Here is a 24,510-nt window from a genome sequence, read left to right on the forward strand (position 1 = left end):
ATTGAAATCAATCTCATGTATATTTATTATGGATATCCTGCAAACCAGACTGACTGTGTGGTCCCTGAGGACCGGGATGAGAAACACTGCCCTACATGAAGTTTACAAAATGCTTCCATTTCCTGGCATCATGATCAACAGAATGCACCAATGAATATCCTCTGTCCAAAAAGTCATTTACAAATTGTCATATGCAAGACATTATGGTGCTATTAAACAACATATGTAATAGGAAATATTGGCACAAAAAATAACTGGCACCCAAACTGAGTTATTAGAATTTGTACATAAATGACATTAGTAAGACGCAGACTATTCTAAGCTCACATTCCTCCTCCTACAACCTTTCTCCTGAAATCATATTACTCAAAATTTAGAGGGTAATATGATAATCTTGGTAGGTTATGGTCAATGACTTACCACAATTATTTATTGCATAATATCAGCTTATGTTGCACTATATGGTAAGAAAAAAATAATGCATGATGTTTGAAAGTGTTAAACGCTTGGTATCTTACCAAGCAAGCAAAAAGATTGTTTTGCCAAGAAAAAAGAGATGCAGTAATTTGACTAAGTAGCAGTAGCAATGTTTGACAATAGCAGTGATTTGTAGGGATGAGCATTCATTTGAATTGGAATTGGAATATGCAATAGATGATTCAATTTTTGGTCCAGTTCATTCCAATCAAACCAAAATAATGAGGCATCAGAAAAACCCGATTTCAGTTCATTCGGTTTAGTGACATTAAAGTCTCAGAGAGAAGCAAAGCAATGAATATTTTTTCTATTTCAAGTCAGACAGAAGGAAACCAATTGGGAATGAGGCGAGGAAGCAGCAGGACCAATTATGTTGAACCACTGCCTGTTTGTTCAGCCTTGCAGCAAAATAGAGTTGGCCATACAGGAGGAAATCGCCAAAGTGGTGTCACTTCGGTGCCATCTTCCAACTGGATGATATCAATTTTAAAACATCGTAGAACTAGGTGGGAGTGACTGGGCATTGCTCCTTCCCTTTTTGGATGATCAGGAAAGAAGGTAAATGAGGGGCTGAGGTGGAAGCTCCCCAGCATCAGAAACTTTAAGTCTGGGGGGTGGGACAAAGGAGATAAAGTGGGACAAGGGCTGGCTCCAGTCAGACCCATGTGCCAAGTAGGCCTCAACAATGGGCCAGCTCAGAGCAGGCCCCAGTACTGGGTAGGCCTTGGTGCTGGGCTGGCTTGTGGCAAGCCATGGTTCTAAGTAGGCCTCGGCATCATCTGACTCTGGCTAAGCCCCACAACAAAGGAAAACCCAAGGAACTAACAAATGAAGTACACTTCTCAAAAGAGACCTTCATAATATGGAGCTATAATACATTCACTAAAAGGCTGTTCCATACTTATTAAAAGGAACGCTCAAGGCCAGATTTTAAATACTTCCCACGTGTAAAATCTGGCCTTTACGCGCGTGGCCAGGCCTTGCGCATGCAGAGCCGATTTTCAAAAAGGCCCGGCCACGCGCATAAAGGCCGGTATGCGCATTGGTGCTGACCTTCCTGCAAGGGGTGGGCCCGGGGGTGTGTTCTGGGTGAGGAGAGGTGGGGAGTGGGGGGGGGGGGGGGGCGGTCCAGGACAGCGCCATTCCTCGCTGTCCCAGGTCAGGCCCTGAACTAACTTGCAAAAGAAAAGGTACCAAAAAAAAAGAAGGATTTAGAGGGTGGGGAGAAGGGGAAGGGAGGGTAGGGTAGGGGATAGGAAAGTTCCCTCCCAGTCCGTTCCTAAATTGCCAGCATGTGCATGTTATAAAATCACGCAACCTTGTGTGCGCCGGGTAGTGCATGCACATGTATTTTTTTTTTTTTTATAATCTAGCCCTTAGTGTTAACCATGCTCACCATTTTTAATCAAAGGTCTCAAATATAATTTATTTTTCTTTTTATCAAAAGTATATCTCTAATATGTGCCCAATTGTGAATTTAAAAATGTGAAAATCTTTTCCACTTATCTTAATCCAACTTTAATCCTTTGAGTAGAGTGAGACTTCCAAGTTCAATATTTTCACCAGTATCCCACCGTAATTGACCAATTTCAGTCTTTCAAAGTAGAGAACCAGTCATTACAGACTCCCGATATAAGCCCACAAAGCCCAACATGTAGCACGTTTCGACTCTTCTTCAGGGGTGTCAGGTCTCAATAGGATTACTAAGAAACAAAGAACACATTAACTAACTTCTTAATAATAGTAGAAGGATCTCAAAATATATGCACTTACTTTGAATTTAAGGATGAAAAAACATTTTGGAAGGTACTCCAATTCTAAACACTCTGCATCGCAACATGGCATGTACTTGCACTGATATGCTCTTTCACATTTAACTATGAAATGGACCATTCCCTATATGGAATTGGAAAAATGGACAAATAAAATGACAGCATCCTGAAAATAGCAACCAGTCCTAAAGGGCTGAAACACTAATGTGTACCAATCACTGGCCCCGGCACTGGTTAGGCCTCATCACTGACCTGGCTCGGGACAGGTCTTAGAGCCAGGCAAGCCCCAGGGCTGTGTAGCTTCTGAATCTGTCCATCTTTGGGCAGGTCCTGGGCTAGATGTTTCGCCTGGAGAGGCCCTGCCAGGACCTCCAAAAGTTCTTTTTTTTTTTAGAAATTTGGTTTGATTTTTATATTTTGGGGAGAGGAGGTTTCAGTTTGGCAAAAAAAAAAAAAAAGGCAAACTAGAAATAACATTTAACAAACAGAAAAAGAACCAAAACCCCACAAAATGAAAAAATGAACCAAAATGAAAAAAATGTGGGCTACACATCCTAGCTGGAGAAGAAGGAAGATGAGATGGAAGTGAAGGATGAGAAGGAAAAGTGAAAACACAGAAGAAGCAGGGCAGAGAGAGGCCATGGTAGGAAGGAAGGAAGGAAGCCCCCTTTCTCATTACCCTGAAGGGCTGAATATTTAAGTGGAATCACTGGTAGTGAGCAGCATTGGGACCCTGCTTCTCAAACCCTGAAGCTACAACATCTTTGTCAGCACCAAAGATGATGAGGGCCTTCTCAATCAAGTCCTGGATCTTTACTGAGTACCCTCCAGGAAAAAGTCCAGAAAAAGGTCCACTCTGGAAAAAAGTTCAGGGGAGGAGGGGGGGGGGGGGGGGGGGAGGGGTTGGTTTTGGCATACTGTGGACCACTGTAGGAGAATGTGCAGGGACTGCAAACTACTAAGAACATAAGAAATTGCCATGCTGGGTCAGACCAAGGGTCCATCAAGCCCAGCATCCTGTTTCCAACAGAAGCCAAAACCAGGCCACAAGAACCTGGCAATTACCCAAACACTAAGAAGAACCCATGCTACTGATGCAATTAATAGCAGTGGCTATTCCCTAAGGGGCGGATTTTCAAACACTACGCGCGCGAACAAAAGTACACCAGATTTTATAAGATACGCGCGTAGCTGCGCGTATCTTATAAAATCCGGGGTCGGCGCGCGCAAGGGGGTGCACATTTGTGCAACCTGCGCGCGCCGAGCCCAGCGCAGCATGCCTGTTCCCTCCGAGGCCGCTCCGATTTCAGAGCGGCCTCGGAGGGAACTTTTCTTTGCCCTCCCCCCACCTTCCCCTCCCTTCCCCTACCTAACCCACCCCCCGGCCCTATCTAAACCCCCCCCCCCTTACCTTTGTCGGCAAAGTTACGCCTGCTGAAAGCAGGCGTAACTTTGCGCACGCCGGCAGCCCCGCTCCGTCCTCCGGTCCCGGGGGCGTGGTCCGGAGGCCTCGACCACGCCCCCGGGCCAGCGCCACGCCCCCGGGCCCGCCCCCAAAATGCCACGGCACGCCCCGAAATGCCACGTCGTTTCGGGAACGCCCCCGGACACGCTCCCTCCCTCCCTGTTTCGGGAGGTAAAGCCCCGGGACGCGCATAAAGCGCGCGCCGGCGCACAAGGGTTTTAAAATCCGCCCCTAAGTATTATTGATTAATAGCCATTAATGGACTTCTCCTCCAAGAACTTATCCAAACCTTTTTTGAACCCAGCTACACTAACTACACTAACCACATCCTTTTGCAACAAATTCCATAGCTTTATTGTGCGTTGAGTGAAAAAGAATTTTCTACGATTAGTCTTAAATGTGCTACTTGATAACTTCATGGAATGCCCCCTAGTCCTTCTATTATTCGAAAGTGTAAATAACCGAGTCACATCTACTCGTTCAAGACCTCTCATGATCTTAAAGACCTCTATCATATTCCCCCTCAGCCGTCTTTTCTCCAAGCTGAAAAGTCCTAACCTCTTTAGTCTTTCCTCATAGGGGAGCTGTTCCATTCCCCTTATCATTTTGGTAGCCCTTCTCTGCACCTTCTCCATCGCAATTATATCTTTTTTGAGATGTGGCGACCAGAATTGTACACAGTATTCAAGGTGCGGTCTCACCATGGAGCGAAACAGAGACATTATGACATTTTCCATTCTATTAACCATTCCCTTCCTAATAATTCCTAACATTCTTTTTGCTTTTCTGACTGCTGCAGCACACTGAGCCAACGATTTTAAAGTATTATCCACTATGATGCCTAGATCTTTTTCCTGGGTGGTAGCTCCTAATATGGAACCTAACATCGTGTAACTACAGCAAGGGTTATTTTTCCCTATATGCAACACCTTGCACTTGTCCACATTAAATTTCATCTGCCATTTGGATGCCCAATCTTCCAGTCTTGCAAGGGCGATTGTTTACTAGCTCATGCTACTAAGACCAGAGGAGGAAGACCATGTCATATGCAGATCTCTCCCACAGAGAAAAGACTGAAGGGCTGTCTTGGAAGCTGAACAGGTCAAAGTACAAGACAATGGTCCAGAACCTAGAAAACACTTCTTGTGTGGCCTCTTGCTGAGAGCTTTCCTCCTATCTTCCCTGCTGTTCCAGGGAGCTTTCATCAGTTTCCTTCACTTTTTAAAAAATGTATAGCTATTACAGTGTTAACAGTATCACACTCAAAAGGGCTCTTGTTTAGAAGGAATATTAAATACACATATTAGAACAGATGGGAGACCTCTCAATAAATATTCACTGCTTGCTCAATTCCACTAAAAATGGGGAAATCCAGGTCACAATATCAAAGAAGGGTTAAACTAACCCAACCTCAATTGTGCAATATGAAAGAAAAGTATCAAGGAAAGAATAATGGATCAATGCAGCAGATTACAATGTCTTGATAACCATTATATAACAAAATATTAACATCACCCTTGAAAATCGGGTATATACGAGAAGAAGAAATTGAAGTAATATCCTGAACCAGCTTGTTATGCAAAATGAGGGACAAGTGAGATATTCATACAAAATATTCTGCATACTTTTTTTTTTTCAATTCTTTATTTTCAATTTTCTTGAAATTAACCAAGAACAACTCTTGTACAGAAAAATAAGATGTTGATACAGAAACATAATTAACATTCATAAACTAAAGTAATAGTCTTGTGGCAATTTACCATATACAACATCAACAATTATAGGAATTATGGGGGGCAGAGTTAGAGCCTCTTAAAAGAAAAAAAAAAAACGAACTTATTAATGAAAATATGGCTATACATCTAGCAGTACTACAACCATAACTTTATTTAAGCCGATACTATAGTTTGAGCTACTTGGGAATGAGACCTCAAGAAAGCTCTAAGCTGTTCAGGCTCATAGTATACATATTGGGGCGGATTTTCAAAGGTCCGCGCGCGCCGGCGCGCCTATTTTGCATAGGCCGCCGGCGCGCATAAAGCCCCGGGACGCGCGTAAGTCCCGGGGCTTTTGTAAGGGGGCATGTCGGGGGCGTGTCGGGGACAGGGCCTACTGACGCGGCATTTCGGGGGCGGGCTGTGGCATTTCGGGGGCGGGCCCGGGGGCGTGGCGCCGGCCCGGGGGCGTGGTCGAGGCCTCCAGACCAGCCCCCGGGACCGGAGGACGGAGCGGGGCTGCAGGCCGATGCGCGCAAAGTTACGCCTGCTTCCAGCAGGCGTAACTTTGCTGACAATGGTAAAGGGGGGGTTAGATAGGGCCGGGGGGGGTGGGTTAGGTAGGGGAAGGGAGGGGAAGCTGCGGGGAGGGTGAAGGAAAGTTCCCTCCCAGGCCGCTCCGAAATCGGAGCAGCCTTGGAGGGAACGGAGGCAGGCTGTGCAGCTCGGCGCGCAGGCTACCGATTTTGCGCAGCCTTGCACGCAGCGACCCCAGATTTTATAAGATACGCGCGTATCTTATAAAATCAGGCGTACTTTTGTTCGCGCCTGCTGCGCGAACAAAACTACGCGCTCGCGCAACTTTTTAAAATCTGCCCCATTGATTATTTTGATACTTGACGGAGCATTTGCAAGGGTATTTTAAGACGAACTTCGCCCCTAGCTTGAGAACCTCCGGTCTCATCGTTAGAAATTCTTTACGTCTTACCTGTGTGACCTTAATCACATCAGGGTACATCCATATAGGACGACCATAAAAAGGTAATTTTCTATTCCTAAGAAACAACCTAAGAACATGATTCCGTTCTGATAAGAAAGCAAAAGTTATAATTAAGGGTTTCCTTATATTTATTTCTGTCCCATTGGAAGTTTCTAAGAAATTTGTCAAGTTCAAAATGGATGATTGAGGTACATCCGGACTTGGTTCCTCAGCTGGTGTACTTTGTTGTAAATAGTAAGCTTTTACCAAAAGCGGAGTAGCAGACTCTGCAATTTGCAAATTTTGATGAAAATACATTTTAATTAGCTCTAGGGGGGAAATCTGTCGAATCACAGGAAAATTAAGCACTCTTAAATTGTGAGCTCTCATTGAGTTTTCCAACCCCTCTAGCCTCTTATTTGCAATCTTCTCAGATATTATTAATTTCTGTTGTATTTGCTCAGTTGACTTAACTCTTTTGTTCAGTTCTTCATACTGTTTGTTATAAGTTGTTATTAATTTATAATTTGTCACAGTTTGTTCTTTTATATCCAGTGTTACCTGTGATAGCGTTTTGATTGATTTCTCTATGGATTTCAAAGCCGTCCAAATACCTTCCAAAGTTCCATCTTTTAACGTTGATATTTGTAAGCCAGTCATCAGAGCTTTCAGTTGGCTTCCTCCCGCTTCAAATCTATCGCTCACGCACTGTGCAGTTCCTTGTCAGGGGAAACTCACCTCTTGTTGTTTCTCAGTAGAAGAATCCAAGCTTCTCTCCTCCATAGATGTTTCAAGCTGCGAGCCTGTTTCTGCTACAAGCTTTTGAACTGCTCCGGAACTTTCTGCTGGTACAATGGCTTCCACATCTCTCTGAACAGTAGTCAGAGGATTTTCCGCCACTCCCCGATTACTAGGAGCTGTTTCATCGATGTTACCCGGGTGCGCGGGCCTTCTCGGTTCGCCGGGGCTTAAGGAGATATCGGCGGTCAGGGAGGAGGACGTTTGCTCCTGCGTCACAACTCCAGCGACCTGTCTCTCCGGCGTCGAGGCTGTTGCTCCAGCGAAGAACCCTTCGATTCGGGGCTGGGAAGGATCGACCAGGGGTGAGTTGTCCCCTACCCCTCTCAGCCTTCCTTTTCTTTTTGTATGAGGCATTTTGAAAGAACATTTTTTTTCAGGAAACAAAGCCTCTCCTCGAGCGTCCTTCGCTGCCCTGCTAGACGGCGGCCATCTTGACATGCCCCATATTCTGCATACTTTGATGTATTTTCAGTGATATTTTTATAAAAAATAAAAAAAAGTTTCAATTAGTAACTCATTTGTGTCTCATTTGCAAAAAAAAACCAAAACAGTTTTCTTTTGTATGGTTATTGCCAATCAAGAAATATTCTTAATTTTAAATTAAGAAACAACATATTTCCGTGCCTAAAGAACAGCCTGAGAACCAAGTCTATATTCGGATCACACTAAACGGGCAAAATGTGTAACCAAATCTTTCAGCTTTTCCAGGACAAACCTAAAATATCAAAAGTTAATCAGGAGGCCTGGGTCTGCATCACTTTCTTACCCCTTTTCTTGGAGAGGAGGAGGCAGAGTGTATAAATATACCATGGAGGTTGTGGGTAAAGGTTCTGGTGGAATTTTCAGTCTCTCTAACATGCCAGGATAGATACAGACACAATCTTCAGAAAATCGAGACATAACTTGTAAGGTATCATAAAACTGTTATGATGTGCGGCTCACGGAAGGGTCCCGCGAGCAGTCTCACTTACCCCCTGCTGCTGCTTCAAGCCGCAAGTGGTGGGGATGCTGCTGTAGCCTGCTATGGCTGTGCCATGCGGCTCGCTCGGTGATGTGACATCCAGGCTCTGCTACGTTCCTGCTCCTCCCGGGCCTCTCTAGGCACGCGCCTATACTTAAAGGGGTTCAGGGTGGGAAACCTGAACCTGGTGCCTTCCAATGACATCACCCGCTCCTGCTACTTAGGGTGGCCTCAGTCTATCAGCGGCACCTCAGCAACAGGCCTCCTGCTCTGCAGTACATGTTGCTTTTGTTCTTACTTCGCTATCATTTTGGTGTTCCTGTGTACCTGGTTTCTGTACCTCATCCAGCCTTTTCGCACCTAGTCTTTCTTGCTCAGTGTTGCCGTGTCCTGTTGTTTTTTTGTTTGGCGGTGTCTTATCCTGCTCGTCTCATTCAGGGTTTACTGTGTATCTTCGTCTACCCTTGGCCTGACACTCTGGATCTTGACCTCTTGCCTGGACCTGGCCACATTTGCCTGTCACTAGGACCTAACCTCATGCCTAGAATCTGACCACAATCGCCTGCCAAGGGGTGGCTCAAGGCAATCTGCTGCCTGAGGCGAGGGATGGGATAGTGCCCCTCCTTCTCTCCTCACAAGACACGGCACCCTTTCACTTATTTCAAATGCTGTGGAAGGGGGAAAGCAGGGGTCAGAGTTCCCAGAGGAGTGGCAGATTGGCAGATAGTGTCAATGATAATGTTTCCAGGAAGATGGCAACCCTGCCACACTCCTAGGAACCCTAGTACCTGTCTCCCACCTTTTTCACAGCATTCTCCCCTCTCTACCTTTAGGGATGCACAATGTTTATCCCGTGCCCCTTTGAATTCTTTGACTGTTTTTGTCTTCACCACCTCCTCTGGAAGGGCATTCTAGGTGTCCACCACACTCTCTGTGAATAAACATTTCCTGACATTGATTCTGAGTCATCCTCCCCAGAGTTTCATTTCGTGACCCCTAGTTCTAATGGTTTCTTACCAGCGGAAAAGATTTGTTGTTGATCGCGCATCATTAAAACCTTTCAAGTATCTGAAGGTAAGTATAATATCTCCTCTGCTCCTCCAGGGTATACATATTTAGGTCCTTCAACCTCTCCTCATAAATAATTTGATGGAGACCCCCCCACCCCCACCAGTTTGGTCGTCCTTCTCTGGACCGCCTTCATCCTGTCTGTCCCTTTTGAGATACGGTCTCTAGAACTGAACACAGTACTCCAGATGAGGCCTCACCAAGGACCTGTACAAGGGGATTATAACTTCCTTTTTCTTACTAGATATTCCTCTCTCTAAGCAGCCCAGAATTCTATCTTTAGCTATTGCCTTGTAACACTGCTTCGCCATCTTTAGATCGCTAGACACAATCACCCCCAAGGACTCTCTCCTGTTCCATGCACAGCAGCGCTTCACCCCCCATTGCCTACAGTTCCACTGGGTCATCACCTTTCTACATAATATTCGGACATCATCCTCATATACATAAGCTTATTCCAGCCACTGTCACTTGCCCTGAATTTGATTTAATGGGGTAGGAGTGAACTGCAGAACCTCTGGCAGAAGATACATCACCTCCCGTAGCAAGTGGCGGAGTGGTTCAAGAAACAAGCAGACAAAAAAATTATCCAGCCCCCCCAACTGCAACTGGGCAACTTGGTATGGCTCATCATGAAGAACTTATGCTTAAGAATGCCCTCACTAATGTTTGCTCCCCAGTTCGTGGGCCCATTCCCTGTCTTGCGGCAACTGGGACCAATGACTTACAAGCTAAAATTACCCTCATCTCTCTGGATTGACAACATTTTTCCTGAAACCTACAATCCTCTCATGGACAGGCAGACTGCCCCTCCAGCCTACTGAAGTCTCTGTGGAAGAAGATGTCCAATGTGAAGTTCAGAAGATCTTGGATACTAGAAAGGTCTGGAATCAGATTCAATACCCAATTTCCTGCAAAACCTATGGGCCTGAAGAAAATTCCTGGGAGATAGTCTCCAATGTCCAGTCTCCCCAATTAGTACAGGAATTCCATAGGAGATTACCCAGGAAACTTAAGCCCAAAAGATGGGGAAGAGGGGCTTTGGAGGAAGGGCTCTGTTATGCAGCTCGCAGGAGGGTCCCATGAACTATCTCACTTACCTCTGATGCCACTTCAAGCTGCATGAGTCGGGAACACCACTCCAGCCTACCAGGGCTGCACTGCATGGCTTGCATGCTGCCATGGTGTCCAAGCCCCACCACATTCCTGCTCCTCCCAGGCCTCTCTAGGAACATATACTTAAATGGCCCAACTGGGAAACCAAACCCAGTTACTTCCAAAGATGTCACCTGCTCTTACTACTTAAGGCGAGCTCGGACTATTAGTTGTGCCTCAGCAATGGGTCTCCTACTTTGCAGTTCGTGTTGCTCTTGTTCCTAGTTTTTCAGCATCCCTGGTTCTTGTGCCTCATCCAGTCATTCTTGCCCAGCCTTGCCATGTCCTTAACTTCTTGTCCAGCGGTGTTTTATTCTGTTCTTCTCATTCAATGTTCATTGTGTGTCTTCATCTACCCTTGGCCTAACTCTCTGGATCTTGACCTCTAGCCTGGACATGACCACATTTGTCCACAGCCTGTTCCAACCTTGGCCTATCTCTGACTCCTTCAGTCTGCTGTCTGTTCTAACCCCAGCATGCCCTTGAACTCTTGCTTACCAGACCACCCTAGGGACCCTATACCAGCCACCAGAACCCAAGGACTCAACCTGTGGGGCAGGTGGATGTTATAGGTGAAGCTCCAGCCTGTCCCACTACAGGACACATTCACCAGCTCTCAGCATAGGCCTTAGTTCACTTACGAGGCTGCATCAACTATGCCACAGCAACAAGGGCTCACACCCACAACCCCCCATAACAAACATTTTGCAAAGTCTCATGCTTAATATATAAATACAAATCATCTTTTACCAGACAGCTCTCATTCTCGAGGCAGTCCAAATGTTTCTAATATTCCAAAGTTTTTGTCTTCTGAATTGTTAATTTAGATGAGGGTTCCTGCAGTTGTTCAGAAAGATTATGACTTCCACATTTTTTTTAAACACCTTTAGGTCCATATTCAGACACAGTCCAGATAGCAATTTTAGCTAGATAAATGTATCCAGCTAACTTTAAAGGCATTTTCAATAGTGCAGCCACACTATTGAATATAGCCATCTATCTGAAAGTTAGACAGCTAGTTTGAACTGGCTAACTTTAGGACAGCTCTTTGGCCTGACCAGACTTAAGCCAGCTCTCTTACCTGGCTGACTCTGAATATTAGAGAGAGCCAGTTAACATAGCTGACTAACTCAACTCCTCCACCACCGGAATGCCCCTAATCTATTAGCCAGCTAGAATTTAGCCAAATAAATGCCCAAATATTCAATTGGCTGGCTAACTTCTGAGTTGGTCAACTAAATGCTTCTAAATGTGGACCTCCTTGAATCTAATAAGCACATCCCTGGGAGAGTCCTGAAGTTGCTGGCTTCCACCTCATTATTCTTCATTAACATATCCTTTACCATATTTGCATAGGCAACTATGATAACAACTATCGTAGGCATCATAGCACCATATATTGCTTCTTAATAAGTACCTTAAATGGTTAGCTCACAGCACTTAGGTACATCAGCTTTTAATGTCATGCTCTACAATTCTTAGCCACTAGCAAATGTCTGACTGTATTGTCCAGATTCTGTACCAAGAGAATGGCCCTTCCATAAAGGGAAGTTGGGTGCCTTAGAGCACCCTTAAGATGAGTTACTTTCTACATTAATTCCTTGCAGTAATATCTTTGGTTATATGGAGTACTTCATGTGTCCATGAGGCACCCAACAATCTGAGAATTTATGACTGGATCAGGAATCTGGTATTGCAAAAGGGCCCTCAAGCAGGAAATATTTACAGAATATAAACTGCAAGCTCATGGCTAACGATCGTGCACTGTGTCAAATGCAATCAACACTGTTTACAGAATCATGGTGCAAATTTTTATGAAAATGGCTTAACAATCCTCCTATTACATTTCATTTTTATATAAAACTGTGTTGCAACAGGCTCTTGAAAAAAGGTTCCCAAATAGTGCTAATGTACAGAGCCAAAGACTGCATAGCTGTCCCATTTCACATGGGGGTTCAGATTTTGAGGATCTGTTATATTTGTTTGCCACAGCGAGGAACACTTAAGCATTTTTCTTTCCTGACAAAGAACGCTAGTCAAAAACTGGGAACCAGATGGCTGCTTATATATTTCTTTCTTTTTTTTTTTTTTTATTTACTGCAATACTAAAGCCACCATAAAAAAGCAAAGTTGAACAGACAGAGCTAATAATATAATCATTCAAAACACCTGCAAACAGTGCAGATGGGCAATTTCTGCCTGCAGAATCATCAGCGAAAGACCGCCTTCCCATATGGGCAACTCCAGCAGCCCTGGAGTTTACTAAGCTCTGTCCCTACTCTTAAGAAAGGCTGCATTAAGCATATGCGGTTTCTTTTTTTTTTTTTAAATAGATGCACAGAAGTGTCTGTGTCTGCTTATTTATTTGTAGGCAAAACAGAACTATCTATGCTTTTCATCGCCACTGATTTATCCACTTTATTTCTCAGATTTTTTTTAAAGCTGCTAACATTAGAAAAAAAGAAAAGTGCCATGTAGAAGCCTTATTATTGCTCATATGAATTAACACCCCCACCCACCCAAGAAACATTTTATTTCCAGAATATAAGCACAGGAACAAAAGCATTATCTCATCCTGGAAATTGTGAATGAGCCTTACCCACCACACCTAACCTTTTTGGGTTTTGTTTTTTTTCAGCAATATGTATTGTACAAAGAAAAAGCCAAACATTTCAAGTTTTAGAGATAATGTCAAGGCCGCCCATTGATTGCCCAGAGTGGATTTGAGCTTACTGCAAAATTTTTCTCACTTCCTCGCTTATTGGTTTGCCTGAAGTGTGGAGGTCACATCGGACTTCTGCCAGGGTGAAGTGTCCTGGCTGAGGTTCCAGATCTGATGGATGATGACTTGGAACTGAACTTCCTTTAGTTTCAGTATGATGTACAAGTAACCTTAGTGCTCTGCAGTTATTTCATCCTTTCCCTCAAGGTTGATTACTGAAACTGTATGCTGTCATATACAGTATTTCAAATTTATGGATTTCTGTGAATGCCTTTGCTTTAACTTAATTTTCACATTTTACAGTTGCAAACTTTACAGTGGGATTTGCACTTACAAGTAAATAATTGCAAAAACTACATATTGTTTTGTTCTTATTTCTATCATTTAATTGCATATCTCCTTTTTCACATTAAAGATTCAGTTCTCTTTGTCCTTAAGCATATGGCACAAGTAAAGGATGAATATCTGAGCTGAGATATGGAAGGATGGATAAATGATATATAGACTAGTAGGGAGAAACGAGGCAATTTGTAGGGGGTGGTTTCTGGAACCAAGGAATAGGAATGTACAGAAGAGAACATTTGGTTTGTTTTGTTCATTCATTTCATGGGGATCTCAAAATTTTTTTCAAAATGAAAACAAATGTATTCATTTATTCATTTTATTTGTTGTTTTTTTTTTGTGTGCAAAGTATGCACCAAAAGTGGCATGAAGAGCTTAAGGATCCATAAAGGGGCAAAGGGGTACCAGCAGTGGTAGGAGTTCTCCAAGGCATCATCAGAAAAAGAAGCAGCAAGAGGGGGAAGAACACCCCAAAACTCTAAAAGAAGATACTAACAATAAAGGCACCCTTAAAGGCAGCACAAGAGGGAAATTGGCACCAATAGTGCATCATCATCCTAAGGCATCATGAAGGGGGAAAAGATGGAAGAAAAAAAACCCTCAAGGCACTGAGAAAGGTACCAAGCAGCACAAAGAGTGGCATCAACACACAAAGAATCTCTTTGTCAACAAGAGAGGTGCAAAGCAGGCCTCCACAGTGGCAGCAACATCTTAAAGTGTAGAGTCATAGGTATGGAAGCAAGTCTGAGTTTCATAGACTCCAAAAATGGTGAGACAGACAGTGAAATGCTAAGAGAAATTAGGGAAGATAACCAAATTGGTAGTGCAGTAATAATGGGTAGGCTGTATGGCATGTTGTTTTGACTTTTAGGAAAACACCACGGGACAAAACATTGCAGCTTTAGGTGCAATGATGGCCCCAACATCAAGGGATTGCCATCGCTTTAAAGGGCCAATCACTAAAAAAAAAAAATTGAGGAAGAAAAAAGGAATAGTGTAGCGGGGGTCAAGACTGAACCCCAGCTCACCTTTGGGTCACCACTTGAGGTGGCCCCAACATCCAAAAGATAAAAAAAACCCTAAAGTACGGTAGTTCGCACAGCGACAGCCTCCCAACCCTGTCTTTAATACATAAAGTCCCCCACAACTCCCCTTTCCTATGAAATCATCAAAAATCGTTAAGAGTTGCGATACAATAGAAATTCCCCTGATTTATCGTGAAAAATCGTAATTCGGGGGAGGGGGGGGAAAACCGGCACACCAAAACAACCCCTAAACCCACCCCGACCCTATAAAATGAATCCTTTACCTTCCACCACCCTCCTGAACCCCCCCAAAACTTTTTACGATTACCTGGTGGTCCAGTGGGGGCACAGGGACCGATCTCCCGCTCTCGGGCCATCGGCGCCATTTTGGCTGCCACTCAAAAATGGCGCCGATGGCCCGATAAAAAAAAAACCACCTGACCCTTTAAAAACGACCCCTTAGCTTCCCCCACCCTCCCGATTTCCCCAAAACATTTTAAAATCACCTGGTGGTCTAGTGGTGGTCCCGGGAGCGATCTCCCATTCTCAGGCCGTCGGCTGCCGTCGGCTGCCACTCATAAAGATGGCGCCGATGGCCCTTTGCCTTTACCATATGACAGGGTATCCGTGCCATTGGTTGGCCCCTGTCACATGGTAGGAGCACTGTCTGGCTGGCACCATCTTTAAAGATGGCCGCCGCCGTATTTAAAGATGGCCGCCGCCGTATTTAAAGATGGCCGCCGCCGTCGTAAAGATGGCCGCGGCCATCCAGTGCTCCTACCATGTGACAGGAGCCGGCCAATGGCACGGATACCCTGTCACATGGTAAGGGCAAAGGGCCATCGGCGCCATCTTTATGAGTGGCAGCCGACGGCCCGAGAATGGGAGATCGCTCCCGGGACCACCACTAGACCACCAGGTAATTTTAAAATGTTTTGGGGGGCTCGGGAGGGTGGGGGAAGCTAAGGGGTCGTTTTTAAAGGGTCAGGTGGTTTTTTTTTTTATCGGGCCATCGGCGCCATTTTTGAGTGGCAGCCAAAATGGCGCCGATGGCCCGAGAGCGGGAGATCGGTCCCTGTGCCCCCACTGGACCACCAGGTAATCGTAAAAAGTTTTGGGGGGGTTCGGGAGGGTGGGGGAAGGTAAGGGGTCAATTTTAAAGGGTCGGGCCTTACTAAAAAAAAAATAACGATGTGAATCGGAACCTATTCCGATTCACATCACCACCAATCAGATTTTTTTCCCCCTCTAGCTGAACCCGATCGTTAAGATGATCGGGCACACGATTCACATCCTTAGTATTTATTGCCTAGAAAAGGAAGGTACTGAATGTTTTGAAATAGACGAACAAAATTGAGCATCCCATTGGCAGGCATTTGTCATAGTAAAAAACACCCTTGAATTGGAAATGAAATAGATGAAACTGCTTGGGTGTACCTGGAGCAGTCAAAAGGCAGACTCACTGTCCGCTTTGCCCATAAAGGTGCCCTATCTGCAGGATCTTTATAAGACCAACGTGGTATCAAAGGACGGATATTGCACTGAGCTGTATTCCAAGGGAATATAGTCATTCAAGGAAGATCCAAGTGAGTGAGAAAGGTTATGTATGAGCCTGTATTTTCTGGGCTCCTTTTTGCGAACGACTGCTAGTGGGGACAACACCAGGTGCTTGAAAGGAGGCTCAGCGAACGGGCCGGCAATGCACCCAAACTGAACCTCATTTCTGAGTTTCTCCCTTACAATGTCGGCCAGAATGTGTGCCGAAGGGACTTTGGCTACCTTAGTGGATTGTGGCTGATCCATGTAGGAAATAAGGAAACCATCTCAAAACCGTTCAATACAGTATTTGCCCCGGCTCTACTGGGATACTGAGCCAGCCATGGAAGCGACACCTGCCACTTCACAGGGGTTGGGGCTAAGGCTTGTTAATTCCCTTTACTTTTCGCTGCGCGGATATTTGTTTGCCTGGTGTGGTGCAGCGCACTGACTGCAGACGTGTCTATATCTGCAATCGGTGGAGGAGCAGGCCCCCCCCAGTTGTATTTCCAGCAGGCGTTGCTTGGGCCTTGCGGGTGCAATGATGGTCCCAACATCAAGGGATTGCCATCGCTTTAAAAGGCCCATCACTAAAAAAAAAAATTGAGGAAGAAAAAAGGAATAGTGTAGCGGGGGTTAAGGCTGAACCCCAGCTCAGCCTCGGGACACCACTTGAGGTGGCCCCAACATCCAAAAGATAAAAAAAAACCCTGAAGTATGGTAGTTCGCACAGCGACACCTCCCAACCCTGTCTTTAAAACATAAAGTCCCCCACAACTCCCCTTTCCTATGAAATCATGGTAGCCATGGTCCCCCCATCCCAATGTTCAAAACCAATCATTGGGGATATAGTGCCCGCCAATGCCTTCCCCTACCCCTCATCCCCCAAATGTAGGAAAATATCATTGGTTTACAATGGACACCCCCACTGCTCTGAACCACCCACCTACATCCCCAAATCTTATAAAATAGCTCAGGATCCCACAATGGGGCCTGGGGTGCCTCTGAGCCCCAGATCTAGTCAGCGCCATTTTTCAAAATGGCACAGACCTGACCTTCCACAGTCACATCACTGGGGCAAGGTTCAGGAGTCAGACCTCAGCCGTGTGGCCTAGGTTTCTATGATATATATTTATTTCCTAGTAAATGTCTTATCGCACTGGCTTTTATTTAGATATTGTGTTAATCTGCAAACATGAAAGGCAGAGATCAACAAAATTTTCCAAGAAGACTAGAGAAACAACATTTTCATGAAAGCTCATTTCCAGAAAAGACAACACAAGGATAGTCCAAGATGAAAATTGCTTGTTTGCTTATATCATGTAAATGAACTTGTGTAGTACAATCACAGGATGAGAGGACTAAAACTAAAAGTATACAGATTTGTTTGGAAAGAGATTTTGTTGCCATTTGACGTGAACTGTGTATTACCATAAAAAGTTGAGGATTATTGGTTCCATGCCCAAAGCACGCTGCGGCTAATTGCACAGGTTGGCAGATACCCATATTTAATAGGTACTTGCACCTGAATTTCTGCCAAAATGTTCAGCATATTTTAATGAAAACTGTTATTTATAAAACGTTAATGATGGTTTTTGCTAAAACACATCTTTCAAATAGAAGAAAACATGAAATTTCAGGGCTTGGAAGTTCAAGCTTCAAATAAACTCCAATATATGTTGTTGCGGGTCTGTGCCACCGGCCACTCTTCCTGTCATATTTCAGCAGGGATTCTCTAGCTAAATAAGAAGCTAAAATGCTGGTTAAGACTCTGGGGAGTGTTTCTCCTTGATCCCACTGCCCAACTTCTCCTTGCAGCTTACCCAGTTCCTCCTTCAGAGGCTCCACAGGCCAGGTACTCCAGTCTATTGCCAACTTTTACCCAGTTCCTTCTAGGATGTCACAGTTATGGACTCAGGTTATCTCATCCCAATTGGTGAGCTAGGCTTAAGCAAACAGTTTCCACTTGCCCCAGTAATTTAAAGTCTCTATAGTCTTACTTTACCCCGTTCCTTCCAGGGTGTCACAGCTATGGATGTGTGCCCTCTCACCCCAGTTGCTGAGTTGGTCTTAAGCAAACATATTCCCAAGTTGCCTTGGTAGTTTACAGTCTCTTATCTTACTTTATCAAACAACAGTCCCAATCCTCATATCTGCTGCTCGCAGTTGCTTCCACCACAACCTAGGGCTGGCTTGTGCGCTATTGTTGCGACCATCGCTGCCCGATGTCTCCACTATGCCCACCTTACCTCTTTGGCGACTCCCTCTTTGCCTGTTGGAAGTTTGGCTGCTGCGGTGTCATAGTGCCGTTCTCCTCCGTGTTCCCAGAGCGGCTAGACGCCGCACTCCGCCATGTTTTCCCAGCAGCCTAAGGGCACGCACGCAACGCGGCCCCGACTCAAGTACCAGCAGTGGCGCGAACCTCAGGGGCGTCCCCCTGAGGTGACGTCATCTCCACCAGATATTTAAGGTCTCTGAAATCACTAACTAATCAAGTTAGCAAGGAGTTGGATTACAAGGGAAAGGTTTCCTTACGCTCCTAGCTACTCTGCCTCCTCGGACTTACCAGGGGTACCCGCTCCTCGGGGGCCTCGTTTCTCTTTGCCTTTCAGGTCGCAGTCTGGAACCAGTACTCGCTCCTCGAGGGCCCACGTACCCAGACTTGCTACTGAATACCACTTCTGCCAGGAAGTCATCACTGCCCACAACACCAGTGAGTTACCATCTCTCTCTCAGAGCATTCCCTGGAACCAGGCACTCGCTCCTCGAGGGCCTACTTCTTTCCAGCTCCTGGGCTGCTTCTAAGAGACTATTGTGTGAGAGTTACCATCGAGGTTCTGTTCCTGAATTCTGCATACCCTGCCTACTCACTATATTCAGTTTCTCTACAGCTCAGTTATCCAGGATCGCTGTTCCAGTATGAGGGACTACAGCCCAGCCGGGCTCTTCCAGCTTACTACTGCCACCTCTGGTGGTTCAATACACTATCTAATAAAAGAACTAGTGTGTGTCTGTCTCCTAACTCTGAGCCTGACCGGTGGTCCCTCTAGGGATCTTCCCCCGGGGGCGTGGTCATCTGCCACTGGCCCAAGGATCCACCCACAACTACCTCAAACACCAACATCTATGGACCAGGCTAGGGGACCAGGCTCTACTGCTACCTCCCACTGTAGTCTTCAGCTAGGATCTGTACTTCCCCCTTTCACTATTGCTGCAACTACAACCACTGTTTACTGAAGAGGATGTTGGGGAGGTACCCGTAATGGAGAAGGTTTTCATGGGTAATGATTCAGATGGACTGAATCAAATCACGGTGAACCTAGAAGATGTGGTAGGCCTGATTGACAAACTGAAGAGTAGTAAATCACCTGGACCGGATGGTATACACCCCAGAGTTCTGAAGGAACTAAAAAATGAAATTTCAGACCTATTAGTAAAAATTTGTAACTTATCATTAAAATCATCCATTGTACCTGAAGACTGGAGGATAGCAAATGTAACCCCAATATTTAAAAAGGGCTCCAGGGGCGATCCGGGAAACTACAAACCGGTTAGCCTGACTTCAGTGCCAGGAAAAATAGTGGAAAGTGTTCTAAACATCAAAATCACAGAACATATAGAAAGACATGGTTTAATAGAACAAAGTCAGCATGGCTTTACCCAGGGCAAGTCTTGCCTCACAAATCTACTTCACTTTTTTGAAGGAGTTAATAAACATGTGGATAAAGGTGAACCGGTAGATATAGTATACTTGGATTTTCAGAAGGCGTTTGACAATGTTCCTCATGAGAGGCTTCTAGGAAAAGTAAAAAGTCATGGGATAGGTGGCGATGTCCTTTCATGGATTGCAAACTGGCTAAAAGACAGGAAACAGAGAGTAGGATTAAATGGGCAATTTTCTCAGTGGAAGGGAGTGGACAGTGGAGTGCCTCAGGGATCTGTATTGGGACCCTTACTGTTCAATATATTTATAAATGATCTGGAAAGAAATACGACGAGTGAGATAATCAAATTTGCAGATGACACAAAATTGTTCAGAGTAGTTAAATCACAAGCAGATTGTGATAAATTGCAGGAAGACCTTGTGAGACTGGAAAATTGGGCATCCAAATGGCAGATTAAATTTAATGTGGATAAGTGCAAGGTGATGCATATAGGGAAAAATAACCCATGCTATAATTACACAATGTTGGGTTCCATATTAGGTGCTACAACCCAAGAAAGAGATCTAGGTGTCATAGTGGATAACACATTGAAATCGTCGGTGCAGTGTGCTGCGGCAGTCAAAAAAGCAAACAGAATGTTGGGAATTATTAGAAAAGGAATGATGAATAAAACGGAAAATGTCATAATGCCTCTGTATCGCTCCATGGTGAGACCGCACCTTGAATACTGTGTACAATTCTGGTCGCCGCATCTCAAAAAAGATATAATTGCGATGGAGAAGGTACAGAGAAGGGCTACCAAAATGATAAAGGGAATGGAACAACTCCCCTATGAGGAAAGACTAAAGAGGTTAGGACTTTTCAGCTAGGGGGGGATATGATAGAGGTGTTTAAAATTATGAGAGGTCTAGAACGGGTAGATGTGAATCGGTTATTTACTCTTTCGGATAGTAGAAAGACTAGGGGGTACTCCATGAAGTTAGCATGGGGCACATTTAAAACTAATCGGAGAAAGTTCTTTTTTACTCAACGCACAATTAAACTCTGGAATTTGTTGCCAGAGAATGTGGTTCGTGCAGTTAGTATAGCTGTGTTTAAAAAAGGATTGGATAAGTTCTTGGAGGAGAAGTCCATTACCTGCTATTAAGTTCACTTAGAGAATACCCACTGCCATTAGCAATGGTTACATGGAATAGACTTAGTTTTTGGGTACTTGCCAGGTTCTTGTGGCCTGGATTGGCCACTGTTGGAAACAGGATGCTGGGCTTGATGGACCCTTGGTCTGACCCAGTATGGCATTTTCTTATGTTCACCCTCAGCAGTGTTCACTTAAAGCTCCTGACCTGGAGAGTCCCTAAGTGTATCCTCTTCTGGTGGAATTCTCCACCTCTCGTCTTCCAGGTCCACTTGCTCAGGCTTATCCTCAGGGCTGCTCAATACCTCCACCTCCATCTCCTCTTTCTCTTCTCCTGGTTCTAATTGAACTCTTTTCTGGTCCTGTCTCACCCCTCCTTCTGTCAAGCTCTTCACCTTCTCCCACTATTTCTCAGCTCTATCCTCCCTTCGATGAAGTAAAGCGTGGATGATTCCTCCCCCTCCAGAACCCCTGTGTCTTATGGGAGTTGGAGTTTGACTCCTATTCTGGCTTCTTTTACTTACTGGAGTTCCTTTCCTTTCAGCCTGCCTTTCTTTATTCACCAGGGGAATATAATACCCATTAGATAGATAGATAGATAGATAGATAGATAGATAGATATACTGTATATATACATATACAACAGACTAAAAACCCTTCAAAAAGTGTTCTAATACATCCTTTAATACAAATAAAACTGTATGAATTTCTAAATACCCTTCATAGCTGTAGCTTTATTATTACTTATAAAGTGAACAAATACTATGAAACCACCAAGCACACTGACCAAAGTTATAAACTCATCTCATCAAACATTCTAACCATTCATACCACACACACATCATTCACCAAACATAAAATTAGTTGAGAAAATCTCAAATCCTTCCAGATAATATGTCCAAAATAATAAATTATTATTTATTTATTTATTTATTTGTTAGGCTTGATGAATCGCAATCCTTACATATGTGTATCAATGAGATGTACATAAAATCTATATTATTATCCAATGCCATCTCAAACAAATGCAAGAAGAAAGAAATACATTTATGCCCTAAAAAGACTTGTTGAACAATCCCCAACAAAGGCCTTTGTTTCACCTGGTTTAAGACTTTGTCAGGGGAAATTCTTACAATAAATCTACTGCATAGTGCATACAAAAAACAGTCATTAATGGCTCAGCCCAAGCTTGCCAATATAGTACCTCAGTCCATCTCAAAAGATCTCTTAGGGTATATAGATACTTAATCTGTGAAATATCTTTGACATATTCTCTGTAAAAAGCAAGATAATGGAGTATCGCTTTGCTCAAATGACAGACATCACAGTTGTTTTTAAATGTTAAGGCAAGCCACTTTATTTGTCTTCAGTAAGATAACTGTGAAAACATCACCAGAACTGATTTCTCCATGAATGAAATCTCTTCTCATTTATAATTCACAAGGTTCAAATATAGTTCTTTTCAATAGGAACCCTTGAAGTTCTTTAGATAGTAATTTGGCTAGTGGTTATAGTGGATATTGCCACTACAACCAAGAAAGCCAGAGTTCAACTCATTAATCCTCTTTACAAACAGAATGTTAGAAATTATTAGGAAGGGAATGGTGAATAAAATGGAAAATGTTATAATGCCTCGGAATCGCTCCATGGTGAGATCACACCTTGAATACTCTGTATAATTTTGGTCGCCACATCTCAAAAAGGAAATAGTTTTGATGGAGAAGGTACAGAGAAGGGCAACCGAAATGATAAAGGGGATGGAACAGCTTCCCTAGGAGGAAAGACTAAAGAGGTTAGGACTGTTCAGCTTGGAGAAGAAACGGCTGAGGGGGGATATGATAGTGGTGTTTAAAATCATGAGAGGTCTAGAACGGGTAAATGTGAATCAGTTATTTACTCTTTTGGATAATAGAAGGATTAGGGGGCACGCCATGAAGTTAGTATGTAACACATTTAAAACTAATCGGAGAAAGTTATTTTTCACTCAACGCACAATTAAATTCTGGAATTTGTTGCCAGGGGATATGGTTAGTTTTGGAGACAGGATGCTGGGCTTGATGAACCCTTGGTCTGACCCAATATGGCATGTCTTATTTTCTTAGAAATATAAATAAAAGCTCCTTAACCAATAAACTTATTAAGGCTATTAAGTAATTCTAATAATGTTTCTGCTGTTAAAATCTAGATTTACTATTGGCATTTTTTAATTCCAGTATTTTATTTTTTTTTATTACACTATTTGATACCCTTAGAATTAGGGGAGTGCTTTATTTTTTTATACTATATGGGGCGGATTTTAAAAGCCCTGCTCGCGTAAATCCGCCCGGATTTACGCGAGCAGGGCCTTGCGCGCCGGCGCACCTATTTTCCATAGGCCCGCCGGCGCGCGCAGAGCCCCGGGACTTGCGTAAGTCCCGGGGTTTTTCGAGGGGGGCATGTCGGGGGCGTGTCGGGGGCGGGGCCGATCGGCGCGGCATTTCGGGGGTGGGACGCGGCGTTTCAGGGGCAGGCCCGAGGGCGTGGTTTCGGGCCGGGGCGGTCCGGGGGCGTGGCCGCACCCTCCGGAACCGCCCCGGATCGCATCTCCGCGTGCCAGCAGCCCGCTGGCACACGTGGATATACGTCTCCCTCCGGGAGGCGTAAATCCAGGGATAAAGGTAGGGGGGGCGTTTAGATAGGGCCGGAGGGGTGGGTTAGGTAGAGGAAGGGAGGGGAAGGGGAGGGGAGGGCGAAAGGGAGTTCCCTCCGAGGCCGCTCCGATTTTGGAGCGGCCTTGGAGGGAACCGAGACAGGCTGCGCGGCTCGGCGCGCGCCAGCTGCCCAAATTCGGCAGCCTTGCGCGCGCCGATCCAGGATTTTAGCAGATACGCGCGGCTACGCACGTATCTACTAAAATCCAGCGTACTTTTGTTGGCGCCTGGTGCGCCAACAAAAGTACGCGCTCGCACTGTTTTATAAAATCTACCCCTATATATATATATTTTTTTTTTTAATGACGAAGGAGAAATGAATATACCAAGAGAAGACTCATGTCCTGACTTGATCACAGTGGAAAATCTTGTCTTAGATTGCGCCCTATCTGTTTAGCCAGGATTTTCACAGTTTTGACACTAAAACATGAGATAGGATGGGAATTGGAATCACTTAGTATAATGTGATTCATTATCCAAAAACTGGAGCAACTAGCCTTAAAATACAGGACTTAGCATATCTAATAAGATAGGCAAAAAGATGAGCCCAGATGATAAAAACATTATTATTAAACATAATAATGAGTAGGAAATGCACAGAACAAGAGCAATGGATTTATTCCTAAGAGATGTAGTACTGTAATAACATGACTGTAATTCAATCTTTGTTCCCACACCATCTTCACAGTTAAGTACTAGTTCATCAGTACCTACATTCTTTTTTTTTTTTTTTTAAAACATGTCTATGCCTCATTTCCACAACAACCTTCTGTGTAAGTCTTTCTGTTTTCTATGGGTCTGATTCACTAAAGGCCGATGCAATATCGGCACATGGAAACCAGGCGCTCATTATTGAGCACCCACTCTCCTAATGCAGGTCAATGCACCTCTCTGCGGCCCCCGATGTAATATTTAAATAGGCTGTCACAGTAAAAAGTAGGTGCTAGGGGAGATTGTGCACCCCTAGCGCCTACTCGGCAGCAGGCGTACAGGAACGGTAGC

General features: G+C 44.5%; 1 long non-coding RNA gene across 1 annotated transcript in view; it reads right to left on the reverse strand.

The window, feature by feature from the left end:
- Positions 1 to 1,802: 1,802 nt before the first annotated feature.
- The window catches only part of LOC115096124, a 156,164-nt gene continuing 133,456 nt past the window's right edge, over positions 1,803 to 24,510 (reverse strand). The window contains exon 3 of the long non-coding RNA XR_003857981.1: positions 1,803 to 2,180. This is a non-coding gene — a long non-coding RNA (uncharacterized LOC115096124). The remainder of the gene's footprint in view (positions 2,181 to 24,510) is intronic.

This window comes from Rhinatrema bivittatum, chromosome 7 (genome assembly GCF_901001135.1).
Source record: "Rhinatrema bivittatum chromosome 7, aRhiBiv1.1, whole genome shotgun sequence".
In the NCBI taxonomy this organism is placed as follows: domain Eukaryota; kingdom Metazoa; phylum Chordata; class Amphibia; order Gymnophiona; family Rhinatrematidae; genus Rhinatrema; species Rhinatrema bivittatum.